Genomic DNA, 18,425 nt, shown 5'->3' with positions numbered 1-18,425 from the left:
ATAGGTTCACTGTTGGCCTGTCACGATCCTTTTTCTCAAGGGATAAAAAAGGATTGCTCCATTTCTAGTAGGCTCGCCCGCTCCGATTCCACAGAAGAGTTCTGACCCGTGTAAAAGTGTCCCTGCTCCCTCTCTTGCCAGTTCGTCTGCTGCCTCGTTGCCTCCCAACCCAGCATGGCCTTGGTCGCAGAGTATCCACGCCTTATTGTGCGAACCGCGTGAATTAAGCTTCTCAAGGCATTCCCTTACTAGTTTAGAATTCACCTGGTTTGATCTAAGTGCGTTGATCGCCGCTTGGCTGTCAGTCAGAATAGCAATTTTATGCCCCCTGTCGTCCTTCTGGAGACTAAAGGAGGCTCATTTGTCTATTGCTTATATTTCCGCCTGGAATATGCTAGTGTGCTTACCCATTGGCTCCAAGTACATGTTCCTTGGACCAATGACCTGGGCACCCGCTCCCTTTGCTATGAGGGATTCGTCAGTGTACTGTCGCTGGCTTAAGCAGTAAGTAAGTTTGCCTCGTTACTCCAACGTGTTTCAAACTTCTTATCGAAATGAAGCTTCGTTGTCATATTATGCCTTGGTATCAATAATTCGGGGTATTGCCTAGAAAGAATATCAATCTTCCTTCGATTTGGGCAACTTCCCGCCTCAGTGATACTCCCGGCCATCGTGAAGATTGCCCTTCTTGCCTGCATCTTCATGTGTAGATGGACAGGCGTTAGTTCCAGAAGGACCTCCAGGGATGCTGTTGAGCATATTATTATTGCCTCACTGATACACAAGACAAGATAATCTTTGAGGTTTATGTAACTCCCTGTATTATGTGCTGAGTTTAGTTCTTTCCGCTCAGATTACCGCCCCATTGGTAATCATTAGCCTTACTATTGCAGTGTATATTAAAAGTAATATCTTCGGGGTGCAGCCCCACATGCGTCTTCCAGAGTAATTTTTGGTTTAGCTTAATATCCAAATATTTGACCGCTGTTTCTCGTTTCACCTCCATGTCATGTAACCTTATGGCTCTGAGTAGTATGCATGACATGCAAATCAGAGCGTCTTGTATCTCTGTGTATGATGCGTTATAGAATGTTCCTTCGATATCCAAAACCGCACACAGTTCTATGTTTTGGTTAACCGTCCTGCCGGGTAAGTGTGTTGCCACTGATGTAGGGAATTACGTTTTAGAACGTTAGTTCTAATATAGTTTTCTATGACTTTCTTCACCGTTTCGAGTATGAACCATATTAGGCAAATTCAGGATGAAAAGTATTCTTTTTACCCGCTTTCGGAATAAATATCATTTTTACCGTCCTCCATGCCCTTGGTATATACCCCAGGGCTATGTTGCCACCCTCATAAGAGACTCTCCGATGATTTCTAGATCTCTCTGGATTAGTGCTTGGAAGATACCATCTACTCCGGATGATTTCAGTGGTTTACCTTCCGAGCATACCTCCTTGGTGAGTTCCAGTTCTCCTTTCCTTCCTTTTTATTCGTTGTTGGAGTGCCAGGAAGAATGTAGGTCGCCAAACCCATCCTTCTTCTTCAGACAGACAGGAGATATTGTCCCGTCTTCGGCTACAGCTTTGTGTAACCTGGTTGCTTCTGCGGTTTGTTCCATCCATTCACAGAATTCCCCGAAGCGGTTCCGTTTTGCTTCCCAAATCGCGTTGTGCGGTTGGTTTTACCCCGTTGAAGGGTCTTCGTACCTCTCTTCTTATTCTAGCTAGGATCCTATTCCAACAGGATACAGTGCTTGATGACTTAACTGTTTTAGCCGAACAGTTATCCTCGTATGCGTCAATGACGACTTGGTTGTGATTTTCCCCCACTGTTTCTATTTCCAGTTCATTCCTGATGTAACCATCCTCTTGAAGACGACCCATGTTGTTGTTCAGGTGCGTTGCATAGGAATCCCAATCAGTTCTCCTTGGATTCCTTATTATTCTTTTTAATTTGGAGTTGCCCTCAATATCGAATCTGATTATTTTGTATTCAGACATAGACACTCTCCAATTCCCGACCAGCCCGTTCATCACAATATTTCCTGGAGTTATGTCTACTACCACTTGTCTAGCGCTGGTAACAAATGTTGTAGTGTTCCCTATGTTATATATTTATAATTTAATGCTAAGAATAAGAAGGTACTCACCTCTTCGATTGGTGTCGCTGCTTCCATCACGAAGTCTGGGCGTTGGCATCACAGCCCTGGAGAAGTGGTAACGCTCTCCTCTCACAGTGCTTCACTTAGCGACTAGCTCCGGTGGGACTTGGATATCGTCTCCTGGGAAGTAGCCCGATGTCACAGCTGCCTCTCGAGTACTCCCTCCGGCTTCCAGTGAGACTTAGATAGCCACAAGTTCCTCGGTCAGGAACCCCGAAAGACATATATATTTTTAAGAATGATGCAATTTCCTGGTTTTTCACAAATTACCTGCATGCTTCCTCCTTGCAGACCGCGAATCTGCCTCCGGTACGCAGAGGGCTGCTGAGCCGGCACTATAGTATTCCAATGTTCTCCTTGTAAGTTGTCCTTGCAATTACCGCAGATGCAGCTTTCGCATGGTGGAGGTTTATCTGGGTTATCTTAGTGTTGACTCCGTTATTATCTCGAGCTCTTTCCACTGTCGGAGTATAACCCTCCTCCCCCGTCATGATTCTTTCCTGCATGTCGCCGTCCAGCCTAAGCCATAGAAGATCTAGGTCTCTATTGTTGCGACTGTCGGAAAAAACACTGTCACCATGTTTGCTCTTGGTATATCATTCCCAGCACAAGTCGATAGGTCTGCTCCTTCCCAGCCCGGCAATTGAGGAACTATGGTCCTAAGCCACTCTGCAGTATCCTCTGTTGCGCAGTCCACCAATATGTAACCTGGTTGAAAGCGTATCCCGGTGACCACAAGTTTTGCAATTCATCCCTTGCACACCTGCCCGACGACAAGGTCTTCGCTGGTTTTGTGCTCCTCACGAGTGAATATTTCCTCGAGAAACGGTTTTTGGCAGTATGGCCTGTCGAATGTCCTTGACCGCAATAGCACAGCTAATGGCGGGCTTCCTGATCCTCCCTTGAAAGATAGTTAACAATGTTCGAATATCATGGTTTCCAGTATCCGAATTCTATTTGCGAAAGAAATGTATGCTAGTCTCTGGTCACCATTATTGTATTGTCCTTGATAAGTTGACACATCGCTTTAAGCCCTGTATTCTTGTGAAAAATTCACGTTTTAGGTATAATCTTTGTCCAGAATAAAGAAAATAAAAATAGGGTGGCTGGCTAGGATATCTCGCGGCTCAAGGACGCTTGACATTTGCTTTCGCTCCAAATTTTGAAAGCTGTGGAATGTAAGCTGCATGGTCTAGACATAGAAAACATCCTTGTCTATTCTATCACCAAGAAAAGGATTTCAGTATGTGGTGTCCCCCTATACTAAGCTTTTAGTACTCAAAGCTATCCTTTGAATACTTTCGGGCAGTTCTCGTTTTACAATATTCAGGGCAGGTGCGTGTCCTTGTCGAGGTGATATCCTTTTTCGAAAGTTCGACTTTGTAAGTTTGAATTATCGAAGTTTATTATAGCGGGAATTCACGATTTCATCCTAACTATAAAACTTTGTTATTACCCCGCTGGAAGTTTCAGGATATTAGGATAACTTCCAAAATGAACTAGTGGATAATTTTTCGTGGAATATTCTTGTAAAAGCTCGCATTGGAAAGTTTCCCCTGAATTTCTTTTGGAATATGTTTTTGAATTTCTCCAGACAAGATTCATTTGCTCCTTCTAATATTAATGGAAATAAGCCTTCCTCTCGCCTTTTGATTAGTTGAGAAAAATTCCTAATAACATTCTGATAAGGATAAGAAGACGATGAATCAGAAAGCAAACATCAGATCCAAAGAGATTGTATCGAATATTGAATGCATGTTTTGTTTTCATTGGATCCTTGGAGTGACGATTGGAAATTCCTGAGAATTCAGGAGTTCTGAGATAGTCCATAGCAAATAACTAGCCAATATCTCAAGGCTAATCCATTTTGATTAGAACCATTTGTGCTAATTGTTCTCATGTTTACAACAGATAAATACAAAATTGCTAGAAAATTGCTAGCTTTTCCTGAATTATTGACATTGAAAAAGTCATCGAACACTAAATTACAACTTTACAATCTATTTCTTCAGAAAAATCAACACCGTCCACTAGTTAAAATGTTTAAATCCTCTTAAATCTCCCAGGATCTGGTCTAAGTGAGAAAGATTACGGTAGGCATCTGATTTCACAACTTAGTCAGTGAAATGAAATCTTTTAGAAGCACGATTTAATTTCATTATAAGACATTGCGAGGTCAGTCGTGTACATTCAATTAAGATTGCACCTAGCAGATGTTGATGTAGCTTCTGAATGTCCCATAGGACATTCTAGGATTCTGACTCTCCGTGCCGTGCCAGAATCGTTTTTCGCAAACAAACGACATAAAATGAAAAATTCAACAACCACATAAAGTTCAACACATCGGGACATAAAATGTATTTCTGGTACGGATACGACAGTCATGGGTCCCAGATGTAATTAAGCTAGCCCCGAAAAATGCAACTGAGGAAACAGGATACATACAGCAGGACAACGGTTATCGGAACTAGAAGGATTCACACTGCAAAAGTGGTGTGATTCGTATGTTTAGAATGTTGCGTTTAGGAGTCAACTGGCATCACGGTGGTCTCATACATGCTGTAGAAGTAAATAGGATGCTTAGGTCAGAAAATCCAGTGTACTGTTGAGTGTCTCGTTTTCTTCGTACACTGAATTTGCAATAAAATTAAAACCGAACGTAGTTTCGTGAACCTCGCCATCTCTAAAATTTTAATTGAGTTTACGTAAAAATATACCCCCACCAGTAACAATAATAGACGTCTTTTAGTCTCCCTTTCACCACAAATTGTTAACGTGGACCAATTCCGAAAACGATGCTGTTTACAGTTTCATTGAATGATTTCGCGTGGAGATTAATTGCACCACCAAGACGACCATGATACAACTGCCCATTTGACAAGACGTACGAACCTGGCACTGATCCTGAATGAGAGTAGGAAAATGCAAAGGCATCCGGGAAATATGTAGACTCAGTTGTACAGATGCAGTAAAGAATTGTCCATGTACGGGAATGTACTTTATCCACGATAAGGGTCACAAGAGACGGTGACATAGCTTCTCTCGGTATCTGACTGGGAAAATATATAGTGGGTAGTGTAGTGGATGCACTGTTTGTAGAAACGCTTGGAGTTATAGCTCCCTTGCCAATTTACTTTCACCTAAAAGCTTATCTCGGGAAATCTCGAAATATCTGAATCACGACGGCTAATTTTCATTGTATTCGTGGAGTAGCCAGTGCCATGCAAAAATGCAAGGATATGCGGAAAGTAAATTCGAGAGGGAAAAAGTGGCCTGGATTTGAAGTCTCCTAAGAGGTTTTATTAAATCACCATTAAAGTAGCATGTAAAGAGAGTGCTATTAGGTTTCATCGAGGGAGTCGTTTCCTGTCCTTGCATTTGAGTCTGCATTCTCCGTTTTGTCCATTGATATTTTCGCCAGTATTTCGACCCTCTTATTCTCAAGTAGAATCGACTCTTTTAAGCTAGCATGGGGAATTTTCGAAACGCTATGTTTCAAAAAGTTAATAGTTCTAAATAGGACAGCATTCACTCATCTTTGATTTAGTGAGAATCCTAGTTATCTGGCTGTTTGCCCTTGTTCACCCGACGAATCACTTCCCTTGAATACGCTAAACGCCTTGTGAATCTCAGGTAAGAGTTCCCAGAAATCCATGGCAACAGACAAAGCAAATTATTGATTAAAAAGCCTGTTCCCAACTTTCATCCTTTTGCCTAGGCTGATAAACATTGCATCCTAGGTATGAATATATCGATCTAAAAAGTCATTGTCATCTATCCTTTTTTCAGAATATATTGCACTCGACATTAGGCATTAAAAGCTATGGATCCGAATATTGGAGATGCTGTACGAGAGTGTCATGCATATTCTCATTCAAAATGAAAATTTGAATATGTGTCCAAGTGAGCTGGGTTGCAGTATCTACTCAACGCTTCAAGGATTTGTTAACGTTGTAGTTGTGCTTTTTTTCTGATAATGTTTCATTCGGGATTGTGTTGCACTTCGACGATTTCCGATTCTGATTTAGTGTTGTGTTGCAGAATCGGCAAGTGGAATTTTCGTAACTGTCGGTCGGGGTTGAGCTTAGCAACTTTTTTTCTCTGTAATCTAGGAATGGAAATATGAGATGGAAAGTCAGAAGTTTGAACGTTGATTGAATGTAGGATTCATATTTTTATCTTCGTAACAATTTGTAAAGTCTGCCTGAGCTCTGTAACCTATAATCAGTAAAGTAACAGGACGTATATGGAAAAGACAAGACTAGTTTTGTGAGCATGATGTTCACATTTTGTTCCTTTGTTATTTCTAAACAGCACTACATTCTAGCCGTGATCTATAGATGCGGTGATGGCATAACCTTCAGTGCAGAGTTCCTCGGTAATTTATAGGATGGGCTAATCTACTCGATGGATAAGTAGGTAGGTATCAGTGGCCGTTTTAAAAGCCTAATTAGCGCCGTGGTACACCACCGTAGACTCTTAAGACAATGACGGTAGTACGAGCAATGCGGCTGAGTCCAGCCAGCTTAAAGAATGTTTTAGTTGGTGTCCGTAGCCTACCTCTAGCTGAGGTAGGACTGCTGAGCTCCGGTAGCACCTTAGATCCTATTAAGCTCCGTTCTATTGCTCTTTTTGTTCAGCGCCTGTCACCCCAAAATAGAATCGTACCTTAGCATGGGACAAACCACAGCTATATCCCATTTTCTTGCAAAGGTCCTCTTGCAGGCTTAGAATCTTATCTTTTAGTCTATATCTACCCTTCAATTTAGCTTAGGGTCCACCACCCAGAAAGACTGATTCTTTCCTCCAATGTAAGGTAAGCGAAGAATGAAAGTATTATAATATTGTGTCTAGCGTATTGGAGGAAACCAGAATCAATTACTTTTAGTTCGGGACTGCGACAATCTTAAAATACTAAGCACCCAAAAATTTTATAAAAGTAGTTCCCTTGTTTTCTATAGTTCGTTTTAAGTAAAACTAAAAAACTGAGTTCCTCCAGACATCAAGATACTGAGAAGACATTATCCACCCTTTCACGATAAGCAGGCATGATTGCTGATCGAAGTTCGTGCGAAGAAACTTCAAAATAATTTCGCTATTTCCCAACCGCCGTTTGCATATGCTCAAAATATTTCGTCAGTGCACTAGCATCGCTGTCTCCATATGTGTGAAGAACGCAGGCGAAATATGAACCCGAGCGGAGGAACACGCATCCGCGGCTCGTCGCGACCGATGCTGTGCAACACACTCGGAAATCTCCTTCGCATTACCTTTTAAGATTGCCCCGTCGTTCCGCTTTTCTGATTTATCGTCATCGTCATCGGTATCCGATCTTATGCAAAACCTCCGTGTTATTTGACTCCACGTTTCCCCGATTAAAAACGTTCTCTCACCTTTTTCGCATTTGGTGGTTTTGCCTTCTTCGACGGCAGATTCCGGTTTTCCGGCTCGGAATGGCTGTCACTGCTGTCGGAAGCGCCTATTTGATTTTCACCCTAATTAGTGCCCTTGCAAGTGGTCGAAAACAACAGTTACTTTGATCCTTAGGGAATTGTTCCAGGAAAATTTAGATCCGAGACCTGTCCGCGGATCACATCCAAAAAAAGCCACCAATTTCAAAACACCGTATAAAATTATAATATAATAATAACATGTCATCTACATCGAAAACTTTTATATTTACTATAAATTGAAATCTATCTAGCCGTTTCACTTTTCTTCTCGAAGTACTAAACTCAAATAACGTATCCAGCTCATCAACTGTCCCTCTAATCAGCCGGTCTCCTGTCCCGCTAATCTCGTGCAAAAATGCATTTTCATTCGCCTCAACCAGACCAACCGTTAGGCCATGCACTTCGAAATATATGAATCGACCAAGTTTGAATGCAAGGTCGATGTTCCGTTTTGACCGATGATGCGATATTCGATCATGCTTATTACATACTAATTGACAATTTGTATATAAATATATAGATGAGTTTTAGATTTAGTTTTAGATGGTAAATTTCGATAAATGAAATGAAGCGATTCATTTTTAAAATTTTAAATGGTTGATGTAAAGGAATGTCGGGGAGGGAAAAAGGAAATTGGGATGAGTATTGGGAAGAATATTATAATACATATTAGAAGACGCATTCGTTTTTGAAGGTTGTCTCTGGAAAAGGCAAAGGAAAGACAGCACCTCTCGCAAAGCCACGGACACTACAGCTTCCTGACACCAATGTCACCAGGTTGTCTGCATACACCACTACTTTCGCCTCGCTTCTGTCCAACTATCATTGTCAACCAGAGCACCGGAAAGATGGTACCGTCATACTTGTTTAGGCATCCTTAATTTCGATGATCCTAACGTTGTTGAATGCTCCTTCTATATCCATGAAGGCAGCTTGAATATAATATGTATATGTATAAATGTAGTGAGCACTCAACGGTGCTAATTACCTCGTGGAATGTGGTTCCTGTGGATTTGCCTTCGAGGTAGGCATGCTGAGACTTGGAGAAGGCGTTTTCTCCATAATCGACCAGGACGTACTCTATTGTCTTCATCACGAAAGGGGTGATGCTGATTGGTCGAAAGTCCTTCGCGGACACATGGCTGCGCCTGCTGGCTTTGGGTATGAACACTACACCACGCGTGCGTCTCTAAGAGTGTGGTACATACCTCAAAGAGTAAATCTCAACAAGCCACTATACAACCCTTTATTGCTGCCTTTGCAGCATGACTGACATTATGCCATCTGGCCGATTTTATTCGTGGTGATACCGACTTGATAGTATCAAACGACTCTAGCGAGCAGTCTTCCCCTTTGGCGGTGAAGTGTGCCTGCACCAGCGGCTCTAAGGTCTCACTAGAAGATGGGATCATATAATGGTTGGACAGAATCTTACTGAGACTCCCGGATTCGTTAGCGCTTTCAATGTTCTGGCAATAGTCCTTCTAGGACCGCCTCTTGGCTGTGTTGATGGCCGACTTCTACTTCTTTAGACTGCCAATTTACTCGATAGTCTTACTAGAAGAATGAACTCCACAACAACATGTGCGTTCTTAATGGGTAAATTCAGTTAGTGGCATTTGAATTACGTGAGGAGGAAGTTCCTTATTGCAAATTGAACTGGGTCTAATTTAATAAAAAGGTGGGCCCATTTATCGATTTCCTTAGCATCTGGTAGGTGGTAGAAAAAGAAGACGAAGCAAACTCTGCCTAACATGGAGCGATGGCGTAGGTCAGGACGTCAGACAGCTTTTAGGGATATCGAATTGGTGGACCTCGGCGCAAAACCGGGTTGTCTGGATTTCCTTATTAAGGCAGGCGTAGGCAGGATAGCGGTTATTGCGCCGTTGATGATGAATAATCTCCTGGATGCCCTAGCTCTCGATATAAGGAGCCTAACAAATCTTTCGATTTCCCGGTTGTATGGTTCACCATAGTTACTATGGTTTCTTTCCTGTGTCCTGTGTCCTTTCTAGCCCTATAACTCCAACATGAAATTCCTCTTCTGCCTACCATTTTTCGTTACTTTAGAATTAAACAGTCCCAGCACTATTTGTCGAAGGACATCATAAAGTAGAAAGGTTCAATTAAACTCCTGTGATATTTCTGTGTGGTCTCAATTCACCTATGTAAAATATACAAGCCCCAATTTAACTTTTCCTTAAAAAGTCTATTTATTACGGAGTATATACGACAAACTGTTCAAACTGCTTCGCAACAGAATAACACAAAATAAATGTAACCCTAATTCTTTATCATATTTCCAAATTAACCTCTAAATGCCCAACTAATCCTGTAAGTCTACTTCCTGAAATCCTCTTCTAAATAGGCTTAAATATCTCAGAAAACGCTTAAATACATGGTTAATGACAACTTGTGTTTATCCCCCAAAAACTACGTCCCTTAATTTCTTCTTCCGTCCACATATCATGTCAGTGTGCAGAGCCCTGATGTAGAATAACTCCATAAGGAAAAAATTGCTGAAAACAGAATGCTCCATTCCAAAACATATAGAACTTTAACTATTGTTCGGTTGGTAGCAAAAATGCTCACTTTACTGTCACACCATGGATTTTTTGTTATCCATTTCTGGTTGCAGACTGGCCCTTTGCGCGATCCACTCTGTGCTACATGTCCTAATAAATTCCGTGTGTTAATCCTTTCATACGACCAATAAAGAGATTATGGGGCTTAGCCTGTCTTCCCTGGACTAGCTTCAAATCTGAGAACGGAGTGGAGACGTGTATTTTTCCAAGTGAAAATAGGCAAAAAGCGATGAGGTAAACCCTTTGCCATTTAGGCTTTATAATGATGTTTTCATTTGAGGAATTCTAAATTTCTGCAAAAACTAGAGAGAAAATCTGATATAGAAAAGTGTGTGGGGGTTGAAAGGAGCACAGCTATAGGATGGTTTCTATGGTTAGTGAGGTTGAGGTCGTAATATTGGCATTTTCGACAATTGGTAAGAAATGTGGGTGAATTAATATTTCAGGGAGAAATTATGCAACCCTTTCAATATAATTCCATTCGAGTTATACTGTCACCAATGGGGCGAATTAAGTGATTCAAAAAGGGAATAATAGATGTATAAAAGTTTGCTCGGGATACCAATTTAAAACCTCCCAGGACTAAACTGTAGATGAGCTTACCGTTCATGGAATAATCGTTCCTAGGATTGAATTAAGAAATTATATGGAAGGATTCCGTCAAGGAGACGTCAACTAACAGATGTGGGTGGGTAGCATACGTAGGTTCAATTAACTTTACGAACGAATTTTACAAGGATTCATTGACGAATATATCACTACTATTGAAATCTTCATAACATATAAGGTAAATATTTGCCCATGGAAGAAGGATGTTGGGGAGCCATGTACCTAGTAGTGATTTCGGTCTGATTGGTAAATTTAATAAGTTGGAAAACGGTTTAAGGAAGGGGTTTAACTGCATCTAACATAAACCAAGGACCAAGGAAATACTCTATCGTCACTCCTCTTCACTCTTCACATGGACGCTGTCACGCCAGACATTTCACTTTCTCCGCGCACTGCTCTAGGTAGATAATGTTTTACATGCGTTAGACAACAAAACTGTCCCTGAGCAATTTATTCAAACGTGGAATGATCATCGCGTGCAGTACGGTCTACTACTAAATTGGAGAAAAAAACAGAGAGAGGGAGAGTTTCTGTACCGACGATATTGAAACTGCTGTTGACAGTTATACTGACTTGTCCAGAACCGGTCGACTGCACGATGAACAGCCCCATAAAATTGATTCACGTGTCCACGCAGCTCCTGGATGAAACAACGCTCCACAACTGTTGTCCTTTGCAAGAGTCGTATCAATGCTGGCTTTTGATCCAACTTCTACCGCAGTATCATTTACCTTGGTATCAACTATATTTCCGGATACTGACATGCACGTTAGACGCGTGTGTAGGGAGAGACAAAGCCCCTAAACACTCAGATAGTAGATGGTCCATTGGACTCAATTCTCACGTCTAACGAAATATCCAAAATTTCATTTCCCTTCATTACCCAGAGTAGTTCCGTCACATTGAATCTAGAAACCGAGTTCAATCCATTCCTACATTCATCAACTATTTTTAAGGTGGTCAAAGGGCTGCTCAGCGACCTCACTGTAACTCTACTATCACTGAGGATTGTGATGTGCTTGTCCTTAAATCGCTCGAATTGGATACACTTTAGCCTGAAAGGCCATTGCATATTATCCCAATGGAAAAACCTATCCGAAAGGTAGATTTCTGCTCTAGAACCTGTTCTGTTTTTGAGTCATCGATGTAGCAGACTTCGGTATATCCCGGTGTTCTATGTTGAGGATGGCTTCATATCTTCTACCAAACAGATAGATAGATCCGAGGATCAGAAAACATTGCGAAAACTGGATCCAGTTGTTTCTCCATGGGCCCAACCGCTCATGGCACCGGTAATACCCAGACTTGCAATTCTTTGCAGTAAGGCCAGCTAACAGTAAAAGAAGGGTTGTACCCCTCATCTCTGAAAGGTGAAGATCATTCAGTTTCCTACGTCTTGTAAATAACACCATTGTTGTGTTATTTGGGTTTACTGAAAAGCTATGCTTGGGGCACCAAATATATATATATTTCTACACGCCGTTCCGAGATTCAGGCCAACTGTATTGACAGCTTTTAACATTCGCATAGTTATGAGTCAATCAACATCCTCCATAAAAGTGGCGATAGCACTTCTCCTTTGGGACAGCCTTTCGTTACTTCGGTTTTCGGCTAGTGATCAGCGCCCATCCCAGCAAGGAAGGAAGGACGCAGAACCTTCCTAAAAAAGGCGGGCATACGAGGAGCTTCATTAGGCACTGACAACGTATCGTAACCACTGGTTTCTTAGGCAACAGCCTGCCACTTGGTTCACGTCGGGAGTCATCGTAAGCCGAATCGGCGTGATTAGCCTTGCGTCGCTAGCAGGTCCTCGCATATAGGGAAGATTTAAGGTTCAGGAGGTTCAGTAGTTTACAACTAATGAAAACATTTGCCGATTGTATACGGCCCTATTTTAGTGTAGGATATGTAATTTTGATTGCAGTAGTAATCCTACGTCGATGGGATCGAAAAACTATAGGAATATTTCGAAATTTCATTTCACGTATGGGAGATCAGGTTTGGAAGGGGGAGACAATCCAAGCCCATGGCACTTACATTCAAAAACGCACAGCCAAAAATATAGATGGTGCTGGATAAAATCACTGGTCTCAACATCTTCAAAACCTCCAAGAGCGATTCTCCAATTCAGGAAACACAACTCGATGAATGGTGTCCAGAACGTTGACTATCCCAAGAAGAAACTTTTCAGAATGTAAATCTTCAGAGGGCCTAAGAGGTTGACAATTTTGACTTGCACGATATTTATCTTATACTCTTTTGCGTAATGCTACCAAAGGATTAGAAATATTTATTCACAAACTAATCAAACTGTTCTGTGGTTACTACTTTCACCAATGACAAAATATTTCTAACGCCAAGGCACCGTTACTGAGAAGAACTTCAATTGTGGTAAGAAATTCGAGGAAGGGTACCTTATAGTTATAGTGCAGAATCTATGTATGTTTAGTATATTTACGCCGTGAGTTCCTGAGGTTTAACTGGTCTTCATTTTTGTTGTTTTACCAATCACGATTCAGAAGTTGTTTGGTTGACTTCCTGAGTTCCTGCAGTTTTCATATCCACCAGGGAATCATTTTAGCATTTTACCGCATGTTTCAGATATCAGACAGGCAAATGTCTGCATCAGACAAAAGGTCTTTTTGCATCAGACAAATCTGGGTAACTATCTCAAAAATTTGACAGACATTTATCAGACAAATGTCTGCGTCGACATTAGATATCAAACAGATAAATGACAGGGTCAGACAACAACAACTGAAAGAGACATTTGTCTGATGCAGACATTCAACTGTCTGATGTCTAATACCGACTCAGACATTTGTCTGACAAATATCTGTCAAATGTGTGAGATAGATGCCCACATTTGTCGGATGCAAAAGAAGCCTTTTGCTTGAAACAGTCATTTGTCTGACGCAGACATTTGTCTGTCTGAGGGAGCCGGAGACATTTTTTTGAGCGTTCACATCGCAACCTAATAAGAGTTGAAGACCACTCGTTTCTGCATACACTATTAAATCCTTTAGTTTTTGCCTCGAAGGAGGACACAAAGAATCGTAGGGGAAGTAATCAGAGGTGACTATGATACTTTCGCTCTTTTTATTAATCTGGTATTATAGGATTTCCGTAACTAGGTTCTGCGAACAGAAGTTTCTATTAAACCGAATCCATTCCTCTTGTACCAGAAATTTATAAGAGCAGTCCTGCAACTATGCGACCCTCGTAGTCAGTGGAGGGGAGAAGGACTTTCGCGTGATTCGAGGTAATTTGATCAACCTTTACGTTTATAAACATAAGTATAGTTTATTGTGAAAACCACTGCTAACTGAAGAGTCTGCTGCGTGCAGTATGGGCCTCACAAGGGCTACCAGTTTGTCTCCACTTTCTGTTGATAGTTTTGCTTCTTTGTCCGATTTCTTTGGATATTGTCAAACTTGATGGTGTAGCAACGCCCTTTTCCCCATTCCTAAAGTGTTGCTTTTTTTCGCGGTACCTTCCGTTGTTAACCACTGGGACATTTCTCAGGTGCACAGTGTCCTTGCTGCATGGATCCGTTTCCGCATACTTGTATTAGACCAGTTGTATATAGCCGATTGAATCCGACGTTGATAATAATTTAGAAGTAAAGATAAAAATGATTATAGGAACCGAACACCTTATCTAGATGGTGTAGAAGAGAAACTGACGGGGACTTATATACTGAGACGCATGTACTACAAGGTATATGAGAAAAGTCAGTGGGAAAGTCAGTAAATTTGCTGAAGGTGAGAAAGGGATATACACACAATGGTAATCGCGGATATGAAAATGCTGAGATCAGGGAAAGAGACAAAAATGGAATGATCGCCTCATGCAACACGGTCTCAGATTGAATTTAAACAAAACTGAATTTTTGACAACCCGATCCCCATGAAACAGGCACAATCACTGTCAGCGGCAGTGATCTGCCCAGAACTGAGCGATTTAAATACCTCGGGTCAACGCTATCAGCCAATGGAGAACTGCGTTATGAAATTGCTTCACGCATTAACGCAACCTAGATGAAGTAGCGTTCCACAACTGTGTTCTTTGTGATCGACGTAACAACGAACGTCTCAAATTTAAAATTTACCGCAATGCCGTTCGTCCAGTCGCTCTTTATGGTTCTGAGTGTTGGCCAACCATAAGAGACAATGAACGGCGTCTTGCGGTAATGGAGACAAAGATGCTACGTTGGGCTAGTGGTGTCACACGTTTAGATCACATCCGAAATGAGGATATCCGCGATCGTTATGGGGTTGCACCGATCGTGGAAAAGTTGCGAGAGAGGCGTCTTCGATGGTATGGTCACGCAATTCGTGCAAACGAGAATTCACTTGCCAAGATTGGTCTGAACATCGAAGTCGATGGTAGACGACCAAAAGGCAGACCTAAACAACGGTGACTTGATACGCTGGATGGGGATTTGAAAGCCTCGAGATTGCACCCAGATCAGGCAATCGATAGAGCCAAATGACGAAGCCGATCACGACGAGCCGACCCCGCTTGTGAACGGGACAAAGGCTGAAGAAAAAGAAGAAAGGTAATCCCGGATATGAGACCAGAGTTATCTGGTCTGAAATCTTTGCAATTTATCTTTTGCTGGTCGTTCTCTCTTACTTCCCCAGAAAACATGAAATTCCGTTTAGTCAGGATGATCTCTTCTGCTTTATTTAGAGAGGCAGAATCCTTGCTTGTTCTATGGACTGTTTGGTAACCAATTTCGCATCATTATCCGTGCATTCAAGTTAATCATCCAATGATTCTTATCCTTTGTATTCTGCTCTACATTTCCTGAGTCCTTCTATTCTATCTCCAAATAATCTCTACGCTATACGCTGCCTAGACGAAAATGTAGTTTGCCAGAATCGACGAAACCTGCTTACGCTAATACGTTAGTATATCAGTAACTTATGAGAGAACTATTATTATTGTTTATCCAACCAATCGAAGCTGTGCGAGGATTTAAGCCTGAGTGCCGGGTGTGTCAGCAGTGTGCCAATCAGTCTGCCCCAATCCTTACCTTAGTAGTATCAATTAAAATTGAACAAGTACCTTCATCGCACCGAAATGGTGATTATCTTTAAATTAGTCGTCTCCCTCTTATCTATATCGTATGTAAGTTTACTTCGCTATCTGACTTATCTCTGCTTCGTTCATTTTCCAATTACATTTCCTAATAAATTATCAATCTTTCAAGTACCGTCAAGTATCCGGCCATGATCCATAATATGATTAACAATTATTTATCTTTATCTTCATCCGAGCTATCCACCATAAAATAGCGTACATTATTGAGGTAATACATTAGAGAGAGTAGATAAACTGTCTGAATAAAAATAGAGAAAATGGCAAACCAGTGGGATGAAAAGACATGGAAAATAAATATCATAGCAGGTAAGCCGGCAGAAAGAATATCAGGGCCAAAAATTAAAGGAATATTGGGGGAAATATTCGAAATATTTCTTGTCAACAGTGGCGTTCGTCGCAAGTCGCTCCCCTCCCCCCATGGTATGTTTTCATATTGGGCTATTCAATTCAAGTGTTTTTTATCTTCTAGACAGGTTGCATGCAGAAAAGGAGCCGTTGCTCTGAATTTTTTTTATCCCTCCACTTATATTATTCGTTCAATGGGGAGCCTGCACACGAAGCCAAAGTCAATTTTTATGTTTGCCAGGGATAAGCAGGTCTATCCAATGTTTTTCAAAGTATTAAGGACGTAATATATCTATTATACAAGACCAAGGTACCATCTTTCACTACATCGAACAACGCTGAGGAAAGCATTTCTTTTCATGGAAAACAGAAAATAAATATTTATATTTTAAAGGATGATGAATTTTCGCCTAACGAAGATTTATTAGGTGTTTTGGCGGCGGTGAAAAATTCACATTTTGCAGGGTAATGAATAATGGCGGGGTCTTTGCTACGACGTCGGTCTTCCGATGTGTCTGATGTTAAGATGATCTTGTGGTTGATCTATTCAAATATGAATAATTGCATTTAAAATGTATTTGAGGTGGATGTGCTGAAATCATAAGCCAAACATGGAATTTCGAAGCACCATATGGGACTGCTGAAGAATGCAGATCATCAGAGGACTCCTATTAAAAACTGTAGTAACCCGAGATGAATCTTGAGTTATAGTAGTCACTTTATTCTCAGATATTAGATAAAGCCAAACTTTCTGTGGTGATAACAAGAAAATCCTTGAAAAATTTAGATGTGAATCCCCAAAGGAAAAATAAAAAAATAAGTGAGATACATATATGTGCACTTATCAACGAATCCGACTCCCAGATCTTACTAGCTATGTGTGTTCCTTGCCGTTTTCTTCACAGAAGATATAAATCGAAAGTTATTTTCATCTTAAAGCAAATTGCTTATGCACATGAATGAACAATAATCATTGAAATTCGAAAATGACAAACGACACAACGTCGGTATAAAGAAGTCAAGTCTATTGAGAATTTACCTATTGATTTCTCCACATTTTTTCTCGCCTCCACTCATTCTCCCTCAACTTATATTGAAAATTCAGCTTGTTGTATTTTCTATTCGAATAGGTATGCCCCTTGAATGAGCTGAGAGTTTTTTTTTTTTTTAAATTCAAATAAAACGGAATTGTATTCTCTGTTCGCTCTCTTCATGTCGCTAGCGGAAAAAAAGAATTATATTCTGATAAAGACGAGATAATCATAGACAGGTGGGGGGTTGGTGGACTAAATCGTGGGAGTGTAAAGAATGTTTAATGTAAAGGTAAGATTAGATACCGAAAATATTGCGGAAATGCATATTTCGAAAATAGATAAAAGAAAAAAAATGGGCTAATTTGCATAAAATTTAGTTATAAAAATCTTGCAAAGTGTTTTCCTCAGAGAATATTACGAATGATCTGTAGTCTCCTATGCGTTCGACTAGCACAAGAAAGAAACCGGATCCTACTTTATTGCTGTTTGTACCGTCAAAGCCTAATAAGTTTTCGATGGTTCTAAAAAAGAAGAGTCACGAAAATCAACAAGATGCCGGAATGCCAATCCAACAGTTCGTAATAGAGTGGGAGGTTAGTTTAATTTTTCCCGACCACCCAATGAAGGGATTCCAACCTCGCTTTCATTGCAAATCTTCGTGCATTCCAAGGATTCGCAGTTCTCAGAAAAGCGTTACATTCGAAAAGGATTACATTCGATTTTTTTTGGATAAACTCCTGGGAAGAGAGATTCTTGGTCAACTTCCAATGAATCAAAGGGTACCACGCCTACTTTTTTGAATATTGCTTCAAACCAGACTTTTTTATTTTAATCAAAGGTAACCATAATCCAAAAGCCAGTTTCCCCCAAATGGACCAGTCACACTTTTCCAACAATGTTGGACATTGTCTTCTTGCCACATCATCTTACGAGCAGACATCTTTCATAACATATCCTGCACTTCCTAACCAACAGATTACCAAAAACTAATATGTTCTCCTTTATTTGCTTTTCATACCTTACCAAATAAAACCAGAAAGTCTTCGGCAAACCAGAAAAGTAATTAAACTTGTTGTGGCGTTAAGACTTTTTATCATTATTGTACATTACATCCCTGGTGTGC

The 18,425-nt window shown here is 40.8% G+C and overlaps 1 protein-coding gene across 14 annotated transcripts in view; it reads left to right on the top strand.

Annotated features, from left to right (window-relative positions):
* The window catches only part of LOC119652655 (tyrosine-protein phosphatase Lar), a 994,202-nt gene that overhangs the window by 202,517 nt on the left and 773,260 nt on the right, over positions 1-18,425 (top strand). The window lies entirely within an intron of this gene.

This window comes from Hermetia illucens, chromosome 3 (genome assembly GCF_905115235.1).
Source record: "Hermetia illucens chromosome 3, iHerIll2.2.curated.20191125, whole genome shotgun sequence".
Classification (NCBI taxonomy): Eukaryota; Metazoa; Arthropoda; class Insecta; order Diptera; family Stratiomyidae; genus Hermetia; species Hermetia illucens.
This window is presented reverse-complemented; position numbering and strand designations above follow the sequence as displayed.